The 18,311-nt window shown below is 37.1% G+C and overlaps 1 pseudogene; it reads right to left on the reverse strand.

Moving 5' to 3' along the window:
* Positions 1-572: 572 nt before the first annotated feature.
* Positions 573-18,311, reverse strand: part of LOC120200403 — a 30,548-nt pseudogene continuing 12,809 nt past the window's right edge.

An 18,311-nucleotide genomic window follows, 5' to 3' on the forward strand; every position in this document is an offset into this window, starting at 1 on the left:
ATTAAGCTGATGCATGTTTTTATCCTTCCCCCCTAGTAAGAAGTTCGGACTCTCCGTTGAAGCCATACCGAAAAGTCTTCCAGATAATATTCCAGGTAATGGCAGACTAGGTTCAGCGTGGCCTGAGCCTCTAATAGTAACTGCATAGCTGAAAATAACCAGGCATGCAAGCAACACGATAAGGATTAGCATGGCAACGATCAATGATTTAAATTATGATTGCGCTCGCGTCTTCAATTACATTATGTTTATTGCGATTGCAGATATAGTGGAGGTTATGTTTATTGGGATTGTAGGTATAGTGGACGGTATTCAATCATTGTAAGTATCATGATCATGCAATAACAGTTCCGGATGATATTAGTAATATTATATAACAATCACTATTCTGATAGCATACCGTTATTTAAATGCCTGACAATAAAGTAAGCTATAAGATTAAATGCGTGATATTGATTTGATTGAGATAAATTAAACAACCCCAGAAAGCAAATTTGATAATAAGAATCCAAGGATCTTATTAAAAAAATACAAAACAAGCCCTTTTTATTCACAGACTAGAACAGTTATGTTGTTCAATTCAAGACTCTTAACATTGCAGCAATCCTGTATTGAGGCATTTTAAGCTTCACCATTTCAGCTTTGCTGGAAAATACTGCAAAAATTTGTTTTGCTCAATAAGGGATTCATAATATGGTTTGACCTCCTCAACATCAACCGGGACTTTCCTCTTACAGGTCATAATTGCTGCCAAAATTTCATGGGAAAAAAAGCCAATAAGTTGATTTTTTTTCATTTGCAAAAGCAACAAATTTGAGTAAGGAATATCCATTTACTTAAACACTTTTAAGCCACTTCTTGTTTTCTTTATCCTCTTCATTCATGAACTGGAAATAAGCCCCACACTTGTGCAATGCTGCAAGTAAGGTGTTGAATAAATTCAAATCCTTTGTTATGCCATTAGGGATTCATAGCATCGATATTGGAAAAAATGCTTACGATAGGAGGAATGGTATCTGATGATGAACAATCCTGCAGAAGGCAGTGTGGTTCCATTTTTCTTGGCCGCCATGTGCATATAATCATCATGCCCCCATGACATGAGGACATTGTCTAGTCCACATCCTTCAGTGTAAATCCCATTTTTGGTGTTGTACTTTGGGTTGTTGAAATCAGGGTTTACCTTAAAATACCGCAACAAAAGACGAGAATCACACAATTCATTGTTGTAGCAGGGAAGTGATTACAGAATCAAAGCAAAAGATTCAAAAACCTCGTGATGAACATTGCTCTCATCAAAAGCACATCCAACAGGGAATATATCACCAACAACAGCGCATTGAGGTAGCCCTCCAAATTGTAGAAGAATCAGGATTTTTCCAAGATCTGCAAACAATAACTTTAAATACTTTTTCACCATAAGAGAATTGAAAGGAAAAGGGATAATTTTAATGGGGGTTGTGACCATGAATGAGGGCAGTCAAATGCAACCAATCTTCATTAGGATAGTCTTTTCTGATTGCTTCAGCAGACTGCAGCAAATGCGGGATTTGGGGTTCATCAAGGTCAGGATCACTGTCATCAACAACTTCATTCAGAAGTTCACAGCATTTCCATATCCCATCTCTGCCTTGACAGCTTCTTATATTCTTCCCTCAACATCTTCACCTACAATCATTTGAATTAAGTTGTTAAATCTCACCAATCAGTATAACTCCCCCCATGATTTTTCTAATTTGCATACAAATTTACTTACAAAAACCATATGTTTGGTTAATGACTTGATTTGTAGTGTTGTTCCACAATATCTTTTCTGCCACCATCTGCTTCATAATCTCTGTCAAACATTTCATCAAACAATGAGTTAGCTATATAAAAAAACCAACAATATATGAACCTGCAATGCAAATTCTTTTCTTTTTAACCGCAAATTCATCATTTGATACTAATTCAATAGCCATATAATAACGAAGGGTAACAAGGGAATCAAAGAGAAAAACAAATGGGATGAATTGAGAGTTAAAGAGAAGGGTATTAATAGCAATGGAAGAATGTCCTTATGAAGGTATATTACAAGAACTGGAAACCTGCAACGAAAACGTTACTTGCCATTTTAGTAAAGATTTGGTTTTGGGTTATCCTACAGCTAAAAAAGTTATGAAATTTCTATATTGAGTCACGAACTAATCTCATTACCAAACAATTATAACTTTGGCCGACTCAAATTAACGTGGATATTGTTATCTTTCGAGAGTAAACTTTGTATAAATGGGAATCATGAAGTGAGTCCGTGATTTCAGAAACCAAGGATTTCTACTTTAAATGTTTTCAATTTGATGGGATTGATGAGTTTCTTTTACCAACACAAGTTCAATGAAAAGAATTTTAAATTTGGACAAACCTCTTCTAATTAAAATAAATACTATTTTATGATCATTTTAATTTAATAAAAAAAAGTTTATTTACTCGTCCAAGAAGAATTATGAAAAGCGAAATATATGTATATGAACTATCACCATTACTTTTTCTTGCATTTGTTAACACACATCACACGCAAATTATTATTTGACATTATTTGACATTTAGCTCAAAACATAACCTACTAATTGAATAAAAGAATTTTATATAACTCTCATTTTAGTAGGGACTCACATGCATCCTAAATTCACAATGACCGAAGTAAATCTTAATGCATCAACTTAATCGCTTGAATTTTCTCAGAGCAAAGTTCAATGTAACACCCTTGTCGTAACCATTTTTATATATAAATAATTAAAGTTAAGTTTAAAAGTAATTATGACTTTAATTTTTTGGAAAATTTGAATTTTATTTAACTTGAAATTTGAAGTTTTCATCGACCTTTGGATTTAATATGTCGAATACCTAAAAATGACTTTTAAAACGATTTCAAGAAAATCATTTAAAAAGTCAACATTGGTATGCGTATTACAAAAAATTCATTTTTAAGAATTTGAGAGTCGATTATGCGTGGAGAAGGGTAAGCACCCTCACAGCGCCCAAAACTCGTACCTCTCGGTTATGTGTTATCTAAATAGTGGAACTTTATTTACTTGAATCCAAAAAAATTACGATCCTTTTATTTCGATGTATTTGAAAATAAGTAATTTATTTTTGTAATACTTAACGCTATAAAAATAACTTAATTCACTCGATTTTATTTTAAAATAATGTTTATTTACTACGCGTGTAACACCCTAATTTAGGGGCTAAATTTAAGAAAATATAAATTGGTGGATTTAATTTGGTATTTTGAAAGAAATAAGGGATTAAATTGTAAGATTTCAAAGTTGACAGACTGTTTTAAGAAGTGCAGGAAGTTCAGTGGCTAAACTCTTGGTTTAGCCATTTTTAATTATGAGATGTTATAAACCCCAGACTCCCGTATGTTTCTGGAAAATTTTCCAGTTTTCCTCTCCCGTTCTCCCTACTTCCAACTCCGATCTACTCGCCGTCCGACCTCCAAACGACAAGCCGAAACAACCATCGTGTTCGTTGTCAACCGAGGAACAAAACCCCTCAAACCTTTTGTCGTGAATCATCGCCGTTCGTCGTGAATTTCAGTCGGAAGTATCGTCGGTAATAACTCGGTTTTAGTTGGTTTTTCATTGATTCACAACGATCGGGTCATCCGTTTACGACACCTCCCGCACCATCGTGTTCCTTGTGCCGTTCCGAGTCCACCGGTGTTCTCCTTTTTCTCCGGTGGCGGCGGCGCGTTGGGAGGTGAACCGGTCAAACTTCCCGATTTGTTGAAATCGAGCTCTCCGCCGTTCAAAATTGTGAAACGAGCTTTGTAAGTATCTCGAAATCGCTCAAAATAATTTTTAGAAATTTTTCCGGGATTTTATCACTGTTCACGCGCCCCCACGCGCCGCCACTGCGCGTGGGGAAGGGAAAAGTGACCGGTTTGACCGGTTTTAGAACTGTTTTGACCGGTTTGACCGGTTACAACCCGACCCGACCCGTTGACCCGACCCGACCCGTTGACCCGACCCGACCCGTTGACCCGACCCGTTGACCGTTGGCCGTTGACCCGTTGACCGTTGACCGGAGTTGACCACTGTTGACCAAAACTTTGACTGGCTTTGATCGGGCATTAAACGACCTTTGACTTCGACCGAGTATACCTATCCTGACATTTTTCGACGTTCCAAATCCGATTCCGCTGTCCGTTTTTCGAAATTCGAACCGAAGGCCTCAAAATTGTCAGTCAAACCCGTTGACTTTGATTTTGACCGAAAATTCCAAATTTCCGAAAAGTCATATTTTATGCTATCGACGTCCTGAATCCGAATCCGAAGTCCATTTCGCCAAATTCGAACTTGGTAAGCCGTCTTTCACTGATTTATCACCCGATTCGATCAGTTTATCGTAATTAAGCTCCGTTTCTGATATAATTTATGTTGATATGTATCTGAGGAATTATTGGAAGTTGAATTGAAGATCAAAGGCGTTCGAATGGAATTTTTATGGTCGATCAGTATTGCACGGAAATCGAGGTAATACTTTACTACCTCTTTATGCTTTATGGAACATGTTGGTATTGATAAATGCATGAATGGAAATGTTTGGTCTCATATGTGTAATTAATGAAGATCTACACTAGGTACGAATACGGTAGAAAGTAGATAACTGAATATGGCTCAGATGACTATTATAAGAAATTGGAGGACGGTTTGAATTAAATTACAAGTTCTGGAATTAAGTAATAAAAGAATTAACCATGGATTGTAGATTATAATTTATCTCATTAAAGGTACTTAGATGATAAATTAAGAGAATATTTCGATTAGGGAAAATTACGAAATTACCCTTATGTTGGAAAATGATAAGAATTGTCTCTGGAAGTGGATTAATAAATCTGAAAAGAATTATTGATCTGCTAAAACTATTGATGTGCATAAGAAATGTTAGTTTTACTTGGAAATTATGGAGAACCGGTTTTTAACCCCAAGAAGGTTTATGTAAGATACTAGAAGTGTGTTAAGGGAATTATTTCAAGATCAGAGATTGTTCAAGAAAGCAATTAATCATAGGATCTCTAAATTATATTATTTTCGTTAAGAGCTAATATCGAACTTATCTGGCTAAGAAATTACGGAAATGCCTTAAGAGGTAGAATAGTCTGAGATGACTCTGAATGAGAAAATACTTAGAGGATTCGTACTTAACTCGATTAAGTACGGATTTAATTGTTAAGATTCCGACTTAGTGCAGGAAAATTTATGATATTCCGTTTGTAAAGTCTGAGAAGACACTTGACCTGAAAATATTCGAATAATGAGTAAATACTGGAAGAGTAATTTATCGGGGGTATTCTGCTGTCAGAATTGTTCGAAAGGACTGAAGTAAATGATAAGATTGAATTAAATAATAAGATCGGATGGAAGGAAAAGATTGAAATACCGTAGATTTGTAAAATGACCAAAATACCCCTGTAATGGAAATGACCCAAGAATATCACCAAGCTCAGGAATGATTGAATATCCTCGAGTTCTGAAATGAATGGAATAAAACTGAACATCAAAATTACCAAAATACCCTTATGGCCTAAATTAAGTAAATGTCTTGGATTAATTAAGGAATCCAAGTAAGCATAGGTATTGGACTACCTTTAAAGGTAATGGAAAATAATTTAAGTGAGTAGATCAACCCTAAAGCTATGTCAATACCTGAATGGCATAGATATTACTGGAACATATGTTCGTCTTCTCAAGTTTGGCTCGATTACGAATCTTGGAAGTATTCAGTTCAGCTCAGATCTAGATCGTATTCAGTACTAAGAATTGGACGTTTGTTCAACAATCAACCACGAAGACCAAATTGAATGGGATAGAAGTACATGTATCTGAAATTCAGGAACGTTTGAATTACTCTGGAAAATTCTGAAGTAACTGGAATGGAGATGACTGCTAAATGAAATAGGTAACCTCAATGACTGAGGATTTAGTAAGTGATTTGGATAAGTCTGGAAACTCTGATGAGTTTACGTAGTGTACAATTACAATGGGTTATGAACAAATTAATCAAGTACGTCAACATTTCATGATATTGTGGAAGCGTGGAAATGAAATAAAGTCATTGGAAGATTTATTCAGCGATAATTCCGAAAATGGTCTACGGACAAGAATTTGTGGTATTAAAGAGTAAATACCCTAGAAGGAAAATGAATTGACCAGTCGACATAGATTGTTAAGGTTCTGAATCTTCGTTCTCAAGTTGTTCGATTATCCGATCAATCGACATGGATGTAAAGGATTCTGAATACCCTTCTGATTACGTACAGCTTCTGAAAACTGTCCGAATAAGATAATATCCTGATAATTCACATTCTGAATAACTGATGATTCTGTCAGTTAATGAACTCTTTCAAATAGTGATTCTCAATTCTGATATCCTATCGGTATACTGAATATTCATGTTTCTCTACCTGTTAAGATTATCCAATACCTCTGAATAATATCTGTAAATTCTGGTGTGTTCCCTACTCACATGAATATTTTACCTGATTTTCGATTTGATTTCTGATTTGATACTTGACTTGGATTCTGATCTGTTACTTGACCTGATTTCTGATATGATACTTGACCTGATTTATGTTTGATTTTTGATATATCCGTTTACGGATGGACATATCTTACTTGGGGGGTAATGTTGGAGGAAGTATACCTGGAGGCTCCTCGGCTGTGTGCTCAGGGCCTTATTTACCGGTTCCTCGGCTGTGTGCTCAGGGCCAACTGGACTTGATGGTGGGTGTATGGTTCTGGGGAACCTACACAACTTGGACTTGTTGGATGGGGGTATATATATATGTTTTTAAAAAAAGATCTGAAAAGTTACATGATTTTTGGGAACACACTAGAAAACCTATTCTGATCTCCTGAACTCAGTCATCCGAAATATTTCTCTGAAACGAAAGCTCATTGTCCGTTACCACCTGAAATATCAGTAGGATCTCTGCTCAACATAAAAATGTGTAAATATCTGAACCAATAAGGAAAATATGTTTATCTGTATCTGCACGTTTTTCAGCATCATCTGGTAGTTCTGTATTACTGAGCTTTCCAAAGCTCACTCTATTACTCCCCTTTTCAGGTTAAAAGAATTGTACCAGTGCATCTATCGACTTCAGTAAGGGAGTTCTTCCGGTGTTGTAGCAGAGTATGGTACATGTGATTAGGGGGCATGTAATTGTATTTTGATTTATATACGAGTCTGGAAATATGTTTTATTTTTAAATAGTGACAAATGATTTTATAAGTTTACATGTTCTGATAAAAGTTTTAAAATTTCCGCTATTTTTACGGTGGGTCGCTCCGGTGGCCCTAATGTGACTTCCTGGATCGGATCGGGCTACCTGCATCGGTTTGGGGGGTTACATTTAGTGGTATCAGAGCTATGGTTTGAGTCAAGATTTTCAAGTTAGACCGGCCGGTCAAATGTCAAAATATGTCTGATCAGTACATGCCCCTAGACTGCAATCGTACCTCTCTGAGCCGGAACTCCAGGGCTGAGTCCCTATCTGTATTGAGTAAACCAAAGTTTCTATCTACTAAGGCTATACTTGTACAGAAAGGAATACCAGTAACATATGTCTAAACGCTGTAAAGTATCTCATGAGCCATGTGAGAGTTATTCATCTGAGAATTTCTGACTCGACTCCGGAAATGAAATTGAGATATGTTGCTGCTCTACGAGATTATTCACGTATCCAATGCTGAATTGATTTCACAAGAATAAAGTTGTTCTGATTATTTACTTGGACCGAGGGAGAATTTTGAAGAGATTGATTACTCGAGAAAATTTTAAATTCTTTTATTGAAATAAGGAAAAATTATGATAAGAATGTATGCTCAACTGGTTAAGGATAAGTGGAGGAATCGTACTTTTATAAAACTATTGATAGATTTGAAAGAACTGATGGAAGTTTCATTTATGCAATTATGTGACATGAATGAATTTCGAGGACGAAATTTTTTTAAGGAGGGGAGAATTGTAACACCCCAATTTAGGGGCTAAATTTAAGAAAATATAAATTGGTGGATTTAATTTGGTATTTTGAAAGAAATAAGGGATTAAATTGTAAGATTTCAAAGTTGACAGACTGTTTTAAGAAGTGCAGGAAGTTCAGTGGCTAAACTCTTGGTTTAGCCATTTTTAATTATGAGATGTTATAAACCCCCCAGACTCCCGTATGTTTCTGGAAAATTTTCCAGTTTTCCTCTCCCGTTCTCCCTACTTCCAACTCCGATCTACTCGCCGTCCGACCTCCAAACGACAAGCCGAAACAACCATCGTGTTCGTTGTCAACCGAGGAACAAAACCCCTCAAACCTTTTGTCATGAATCATCGCCGTTCGTCGTGAATTTCAGTCGGAAGTATCGTCGGTAATAACTCGGTTTTAGTTGGTTTTTCATTGATTCACAACGATCGGGTCATCCGTTTACGACACCTCCCGCACCATCGTGTTCCTTGTGCCGTTCCGAGTCCACCGGTGTTCTCCTTTTTCTCCGGCAGCGGCGGCGCGTTGGGAGGTGAACCGGTCAAACTTCCTGATTTGTTGAAATCGAGCTCTCTGCCGTTCAAAATTGTGAACCGAGCTTTGTAAGTATCTCGAAATCGCTCAAAATAATTGTTAGAAATTTATCCGGGATTTTATCATTGTTCACGCGCCCCCACACGCGCCGCCACTGCGCGTGGGGAAGGGAAAAGTGACCGGTTTGACCGGTTTTAGAACTGTTTTGACCGGTTTGACCGGTCACAACCCGACCCGACCCGTTGACCCGACCCGACCCGTTGACCCGACCCGACCCGTTGACCCGACCCGTTGACCGTTGGCCGTTGACCCGTTGACCGTTGACCGGAGTTGACCACTGTTGACCAAAACTTTGACTGGCTTTGATCGGGCATTAAACGACCTTTGACTTCGACCGAGTATACCTATCCTGACATTTTTCGACGTTCCAAATCCGATTCCGCTGTCCGTTTTTCGAAATTCGAACCCGAAGGCCTCAAAATTGTCAGTCAAACCCGTTGACTTTGATTTTGACCGAAAATTCCAAATTTCCGAAAAGTCATATTTTATATGCTATCGACGTCCTGAATCCGAATCCGAAGTCCATTTCGCCAAATTCGAACTTGGTAAGCCGTCTTTCACTGATTTATCACCCGATTCGATCAGTTTATCGTAATTAAGCTCCGTTTCTGATATAATTTATGTTGATATGTATCTGAGGAATTATTGGAAGTTGAATTGAAGATCAAAGGCGTTCGAATGGAATTTTTATGGTCGATCAGTATTGCACGGAAATCGAGGTAATACTTTACTACCTCTTTATGCTTTATGGAACATGTTGGTATTGATAAATGCATGAATGGAAATGTTTGGTCTCATATGTGTAATTAATGAAGATCTACACTAGGTACGAATACGGTAGAAAGTAGATAACTGAATATGGCTCAGATGACTATTATAAGAAATTGGAGGACGGTTTGAATTAAATTACAAGTTCTGGAATTAAGTAATAAAAGAATTAACCATGGATTGTAGATTATAATTTATCTCATTAAAGGTACTTAGATGATAAATTAAGAGAATATTTCGATTAGGGAAAATTACGAAATTACCCTTATGTTGGAAAATGATAAGAATTGTCTCTGGAAGTGGATTAATAAATCTGAAAAGAATTATTGATCTGCTAAAACTATTGATGTGCATAAGAAATGTTAGTTTTACTTGGAAATTATGGAGAACCGGTTTTTAACCCCAAGAAGGTTTATGTAAGATACTAGAAGTGTGTTAAGGGAATTATTTCAAGATCAGAGATTGTTCAAGAAAGCAATTAATCATAGGATCTCTAAATTATATTTTTTCGTTAAGAGCTAATATCGAACTTATCTGGCTAAGAAATTACGGAAATGCCTTAAGAGGTAGAATAGTCTGAGATGACTCTGAATGAGAAAATACTTAGAGGATTCGTACTTAACTCGATTAAGTACGGATTTAATTGTTAAGATTCCGACTTAGTGCAGGAAAATTTATGATATTCCGTTTGTAAAGTCTGAGAAGACACTTGACCTGAAAATATTCGAATAATGAGTAAATACTGGAAGAGTAATTTATCGGGGGTATTCTGCTGTCAGAATTGTTCGAAAGGACTGAAGTAAATGATAAGATTGAATTAAATAATAAGATCGGATGGAAGGAAAAGATTGAAATACCGTAGATTTGTAAAATGACCAAATACCCCTGTAATGGAAATGACCCAAGAATATCACCAAGCTCAGGAATGATTGAATATCCTCGAGTTCTGAAATGAATGGAATAAAACTGAACATCAAATTACCAAAATACCCTTATGGCCTAAATTAAGTAAATGTCTTGGATTAATTAAGGAATCCAAGTAAGCATAGGTATTGGACTACCTTTAAAGGTAATGGAAAATAATTTAAGTGAGTAGATCAACCCTAAAGCTATGTCAATACCTGAATGGCATAGATATTACTGGAACATATGTTCGTCTTCTCAAGTTTGGCTCGATTACGAATCTTGGAAGTATTCAGTTCAGCTCAGATCTAGATCGTATTCAGTACTAAGAATTGGACGTTTGTTCAACAATCAACCACGAAGACCAAATTGAATGGGATAGAAGTACATGTATCTGAAATTCAGGAACGTTTGAATTACTCTGGAAAATTCTGAAGTAACTGGAATGGAGATGACTGCTAAATGAAATAGGTAACCTCAATGACTGAGGATTTAGTAAGTGATTTGGATAAGTCTGGAAACTCTGATGAGTTTACGTAGTGTACAATTACAATGGGTTATGAACAAATTAATCAAGTACGTCAACATTTCATGATATTGTGGAAGCGTGGAAATGAAATAAAGTCATTGGAAGATTTATTCAGCGATAATTCCGAAAATGGTCTACGGACAAGAATTTGTGGTATTAAAGAGTAAATACCCTAGAAGGAAAATGAATTGACCAGTCGACATAGATTGTTAAGGTTCTGAATCTTCGTTCTCAAGTTGTTCGATTATCCGATCAATCGACATGGATGTAAAGGATTCTGAATACCCTTCTGATTACGTACAGCTTCTGAAAACTGTCCGAATAAGATAATATCCTGATAATTCACATTCTGAATAACTGATGATTCTGTCAGTTAATGAACTCTTTCAAATAGTGATTCTCAATTCTGATATCCTATCGGTATACTGAATATTCATGTTTCTCTACCTGTTAAGATTATCCAATACCTCTGAATAATATCTGTAAATTCTGGTGTGTTCCCTACTCACATGAATATTTTACCTGATTTTCGATTTGATTTCTGATTTGATACTTGACTTGGATTCTGATCTGTTACTTGACCTGATTTCTGATATGATACTTGACCTGATTTATGTTTTGATTTTTGATATATCCGTTTACGGATGGACATATCTTACTTGGGGGGTAATGTTGGAGGAAGTATACCTGGAGGCTCCTCGGCTGTGTGCTCAGGGCCTTATTTACCGGTTCCTCGGCTGTGTGCTCAGGGCCAACTGGACTTGATGGTGGGTGTATGGTTCTGGGGAACCTACACAACTTGGACTTGTTGGATGGGGGTATATATATATATGTTTTTAAAAAAAAGATCTGAAAAGTTACATGATTTTTGGGAACACACTAGAAAACCTATTCTGATCTCCTGAACTCAGTCATCCGAAATATTTCTCTGAAACGAAAGCTCATTGTCCGTTACCACCTGAAATATCAGTAGGATCTCTGCTCAACATAAAAATGTGTAAATATCTGAACCAATAAGGAAAATATGTTTATCTGTATCTGCACGTTTTTCAGCATCATCTGGTAGTTCTGTATTACTGAGCTTTCCAAAGCTCACTCTATTACTCCCCTTTTCAGGTTAAAAGAATTGTACCAGTGCATCTATCGACTTCAGTAAGGGAGTTCTTCCGGTGTTGTAGCAGAGTATGGTACATGTGATTAGGGGGCATGTAATTGTATTTTGATTTATATACGAGTCTGGAAATATGTTTTATTTTTAAATAGTGACAAATGATTTTATAAGTTTACATGTTCTGATAAAAAGTTTTAAAATTTCCGCTATTTTTACGGTGGGTCGCTCCGGTGGCCCTAATGTGACTTCCTGGATCGGATCGGGCTACCTGCATCGGTTTGGGGGGTTACATTTAGTGGTATCAGAGCTATGGTTTGAGTCAAGATTTTCAAGTTAGACCGGCCGGTCAAATGTCAAAATATGTCTGATCAGTACATGCCCCTAGACTGCAATCGTACCTCTCTGAGCCGGAACTCCAGGGCTGAGTCCCTATCTGTATTGAGTAAACCAAAGTTTCTATCTACTAAGGCTATACTTGTACAGAAAGGAATACCAGTAACATATGTCTAAACGCTGTAAAGTATCTCATGAGCCATGTGAGAGTTATTCATCTGAGAATTTCTGACTCGACTCCGGAAATGAAATTGAGATATGTTGCTGCTCTACGAGATTATTCACGTATCCAATGCTGAATTGATTTCACAAGAATAAAGTTGTTCTGATTATTTACTTGGACCGAGGGAGAATTTTGAAGAGATTGATTACTCGAGAAAATTTTAAATTCTTTTATTGAAATAAGGAAAAATTATGATAAGAATGTATGCTCAACTGGTTAAGGATAAGTGGAGGAATCGTACTTTTATAAAAACTATTGATAGATTTGAAAGAACTGATGGAAGTTTCATTTATGCAATTATGTGACATGAATGAATTTCGAGGACGAAATTTTTTTAAGGAGGGGAGAATTGTAACACCCCAATTTAGGGGCTAAATTTAAGAAAATATAAATTGGTGGATTTAATTTGGTATTTTGAAAGAAATAAGGGATTAAATTGTAAGATTTCAAAGTTGACAGACTGTTTTAAGAAGTGCAGGAAGTTCAGTGGCTAAACTCTTGGTTTAGCCATTTTTAATTATGAGATGTTATAAACCCCCCAGACTCCCGTATGTTTCTGGAAAATTTTCCAGTTTTCCTCTCCCGTTCTCCCTACTTCCAACTCCGATCTACTCGCCGTCCGACCTCCAAACGACAAGCCGAAACAACCATCGTGTTCGTTGTCAACCGAGGAACAAAACCCCTCAAACCTTTTGTCATGAATCATCGCCGTTCGTCGTGAATTTCAGTCGGAAGTATCGTCGGTAATAACTCGGTTTTAGTTGGTTTTTCATTGATTCACAACGATCGGGTCATCCGTTTACGACACCTCCCGCACCATCGTGTTCCTTGTGCCGTTCCGAGTCCACCGGTGTTCTCCTTTTTCTCCGGCAGCGGCGGCGCGTTGGGAGGTGAACCGGTCAAACTTCCTGATTTGTTGAAATCGAGCTCTCTGCCGTTCAAAATTGTGAACCGAGCTTTGTAAGTATCTCGAAATCGCTCAAAATAATTGTTAGAAATTTATCCGGGATTTTATCATTGTTCACGCGCCCCCACGCGCCGCCACTGCGCGTGGGGAAGGGAAAAGTGACCGGTTTGACCGGTTTTAGAACTGTTTTGACCGGTTTGACCGGTCACAACCCGACCCGACCCGTTGACCCGACCCGACCCGTTTACCCGACCCGTTGACCCGACCCGACCCGTTGACCCGACCTGTTGACCGTTGGCCGTTGACCCGTTGACCGTTGACCGGAGTTGACCACTGTTGACCAAAACTTTGACTGGCTTTGATCGGGCATTAAACGACCTTTGACTTCGACCGAGTATACCTATCCTGACATTTTTCGACGTTCCAAATCCGATTCCGCTGTCCGTTTTTCGAAATTCGAACCCGAAGGCCTCAAAATTGTCAGTCAAACCCGTTGACTTTGATTTTGACCGAAAATTCCAAATTTCTGAAAAGTCATATTTTATGCTATCAACGTCCTGAATCCGAATCCGAAGTCCGTTTCGCCAAATTCGAACTCGGTAAGCCTTCTTTCACTGATTTATCACCCGATTCGATCAGTTTATCGTAATTAAGCTCCGTTTCTGATATAATTTATGTTGATATGTATCTGAGGAATTATTGGAAGTTGAATTGAAGATCAAAGGCGTTCGAATGGAATTTTTATGGTCGATCAGTATTGCACGGAAATCGAGGTAATACTTTACTACCTCTTTATGCTTTATGGAACATGTTGGTATTGATAAATGCATGAATGGAAATGTTTGGTCTCATATGTGTAATTAATGAAGATCTACACTAGGTACGAATACGGTAGAAAGTAGATAACTGAATATGGCTCAGATGACTATTATAAGAAATTGGAGGACGGTTTGAATTAAATTACAAGTTCTGGAATTAAGTAATAAAAGAATTAACCATGGATTGTAGATTATAATTTATCTCATTAAAGGTACTTAGATGATAAATTAAGAGAATATTTCGATTAGGGAAAATTACGAAATTACCCTTATGTTGGAAAATGATAAGAATTGTCTCTGGAAGTGGATTAATAAATCTGAAAAGAATTATTGATCTGCTAAAACTATTGATGTGCATAAGAAATGTTAGTTTTACTTGGAAATTATGGAGAACCGGTTTTTAACCCCAAGAAGGTTTATGCAAGATACTAGAAGTGTGTTAAGGGAATTATTTCAAGATCAGAGATTGTTCAAGAAAGCAATTAATCATAGGATCTCTAAATTATATTATTTTCGTTAAGAGCTAATATCGAACTTATCTGGCTAAGAAATTACGGAAATGCCTTAAGAGGTAGAATAGTCTGAGATGACTCTGAATGAGAAAATACTTAGAGGATTCGTACTTAACTCGATTAAGTACGGATTTAATTGTTAAGATCCCGACTTAGTGCAGGAAAATTTATGATATTCCGTTTGTAAAGTCTGAGAAGACACTTGACCTGAAAATATTCGAATAATGAGTAAATACTGGAAGAGTAATTTATCGGGGGTATTCTGCTATCAGAATTGTTCGAAAGGACTGAAGTAAATGATAAGATTGAATTAAATAATAAGATCGGATGGAAGGAAAAGATTGAAATACCGTAGATCTGTAAAATGACCAAAATACCCCTGTAATAGAAATGACCCAAGAATATCACCAAGCTCAGGAATGATTGAATATCCTCGAGTTCTGAAATGAATGGAATAAAACTGAACATCAAAATTACCAAAATACCCTTATGGCCTAAATTAAGTAAATGTCTTGGATTAATTAAGGAATCCAAGTAAGCATAGGTATTGGACTACCTTTAAAGGTAATGGAAAATAATTTAAGTGAGTAGATCAACCCTAAAGCTATGTCAATACCTGAATGGCATAGATATTACTGGAACATATGTTCGTCTTCTCAAGTTTGGCTCGATGACGAATCTTGGAAGTATTCAGTTCAGCTCAGATCTAGATCGTATTCAGTACTAAGAATTGGACGTTTGTTCAACAATCAACCACGAAGACCAAATTGAATGGGATGGAAGTACATGTATCTGAAATTCAGGAACGTTTGAATTACTCTGGAAAATTCTGAAGTAACTGGAATGGAGATGACTGCTAAATGAAATAGGTAACCTCAATGACTGAGGATTTAGTAAGTGATTTGGATAAGTCTGGAAACTCTGATGAGTTTACGTAGTGTACAATTACAATGGGTTATGAACAAATTAATCAAGTACGTCAACATTTCATTATATTGTGGAAGCGTGGAAATGAAATAAAGTCATTGGAAGATTTATTCAGCGATAATTCCGAAAATGGTCTACGGACAAGAATTTGTGGTATTAAAGAGTAAATACCCTAGAAGGAAAATGAATTGACCAGTCGACATAGATTGTTAAGGTTCTGAATCTTCGTTCTCAAGTTGTTCGATTATCCGATCAATCGACATGGATGTAAAGGATTCTGAATACCCTTCTGATTACGTACAGCTTCTGAAAACTGTCCGAATAAGATAATATCCTGATAATTCACATTCTGAATAACTGATGATTCTGTCAGTTAATGAACTCTTTCAAATAGTGATTGTAAATTCTGATATCCTAACGGTATACTGAATATTCATGTTTCTCTACCTGTTAAGATTATCCAATACCTCTGAATAATATCTGTAAATTCTGGTGTGTTCCCTACTCACATGAATATTTTACCTGATTTTAGATTTGATTTCTGATTTGATACTTGACTTGGATTCTGATCTGTTACTTGACCTGATTTCTGATATGATACTTGACCTGATTTATGTTTTGATTTTTGATATATCCGTTTACGGATGGACATATCTTACTTGGGGGGTAATGTTGGAGGAAGTATACCTGGAGGCTCCTCAGCTGTGTGCTCAGGGCCTTATTTACCGGTTCCTCGGCTGTGTGCTCAGGGCCAACTGGACTTGATGGTGGGTGTATGGTTCTGGGGAACCTACACAACTTGGACTTGTTGGATGGGGGTATATATATATATATGTTTTTAAAAAAAGATCTGAAAAGTTACATGATTTTTGGGAACACACTAGAAAACCTATTCTGATCTCCTGAACTCAATCATCCGAAATATTTCTCTGAAACGAAAGCTCATTGTCCGTTACCACCTGAAATATCAGTAGGATCTCTGCTCAACATAAAAATGTGTAAATATCTGAACCAATAAGGAAAATATGTTTATCTGTATCTGCACGTTTTTCAGCATCATCTGGTAGTTCTGTATTACTGAGCTTTCCAAAGCTCACTCTATTACTCCCCTTTTCAGGTTAAAAGAATTGTACCAGTGCATCTATCGACTTCAGTAAGGGAGTTCTTCCGGTGTTGTAGCAGAGTATGGTACATGTGATTAGGGGGCATGTAATTGTATTTTGATTTATATACGAGTCTGGAAATATGTTTTATTTTTAAATAGTGACAAATGATTTTATAAGTTTACATGTTCTGATAAAAAGTTTTAAAATTTCCGCTATTTTTACGGTGGGTCGCTCCGGTGGCCCTAATGTGACTTCCTGGATCGGATCGGGCTACCTGCATCGGTCTGGGGGGTTACATTTAGTGGTATCAGAGCTATGGTTTGAGTCAAGATTTTCAAGTTAGACCGGCCGGTCAAATGTCAAAATATGTCTGATCAGTACATGCCCCTAGACTGCAATCGTACCTCTCTGAGCCGAAACTCCAGGGCTGAGTCCCTATCTGTATTGAGTAAACCAAAGTTTCTATCTGCTAAGGCTATATTTGTACAGAAAGGAATACCAGTAACATCTGTCTAAACGCTGTAAAGTATCTCATGAGCCATGTGAGAGTTATTCATCTGAGAATTTCTGACTCGACTCCGGAAATGAAATTGAGATATGTTGCTGCTCTACGAGACTATTCACGTATCCAATGCTGAATTGATTTCACAAGAATAAAGTTGTTCTGATTATTTACTTGGACCGAGGGAGAATTTTGAAGAGATTGATTACTCGAGAAAATTTTAAATTCTTTTATTGAAATAAGGAAAATTTATGATAAGAATGTATGCTCAACTGGTTAAGGATAAGTGGAAGAATCGTACTTTTATAAAAACTATTGATAGATTTGAAAGAACTGATGGAAGTTTCATTTATGCAATTATGTGACATGAATGAATTTCGAGGACGAAATTTTTTTAAGGAGGGGAGAATTGTAACACCCCAATTTAGGGGCTAAATTTAAGAAAATATAAATTGGTGGATTTAATTTGGTATTTTGAAAGAAATAAGGGATTAAATTGTAAGATTTCAAAGTTGACAGACTGTTTTAAGAAGTGCAGGAAGTTCAGTGGCTAAACTCTTGGTTTAGCCATTTTTAATTATGAGATGTTATAAACCCCCCAGACTCCCGTATGTTTCTGGAAAATTTTCCAGTTTTCCTCTCCCGTTCTCCCTACTTCCAACTCCGATCTACTCGCCGTCCGACCTCCAAACGACAAGCCGAAACAACCATCGTGTTCGTTGTCAACCGAGGAACAAAACCCCTCAAACCTTTTGTCATGAATCATCGCCGTTCGTCGTGAATTTCAGTCGGAAGTATCGTCGGTAATAACTCGGTTTTAGTTGGTTTTTCATTGATTCACAACGATCGGGTCATCCGTTTACGACACCTCCCGCACCATCGTGTTCCTTGTGCCGTTCCGAGTCCACCAGTGTTCTCCTTTTTCTCCGGCGGCGGCGGCGCGTTGGGAGGTGAACCGGTCAAACTTCCTGATTTGTTGAAATCGAGCTCTCCGCCGTTCAAAATTGTGAACCGAGCTTTGTAAGTATCTCGAAATCGCTCAAAATAATTTTTAG

Source organism: Hibiscus syriacus, unplaced genomic scaffold, assembly GCF_006381635.1.
Source record: "Hibiscus syriacus cultivar Baekdansim isolate YM2019G1 unplaced genomic scaffold, ASM638163v2 tig00005974_pilon, whole genome shotgun sequence".
NCBI lineage: Eukaryota > Viridiplantae > Streptophyta > Magnoliopsida > Malvales > Malvaceae > Hibiscus > Hibiscus syriacus.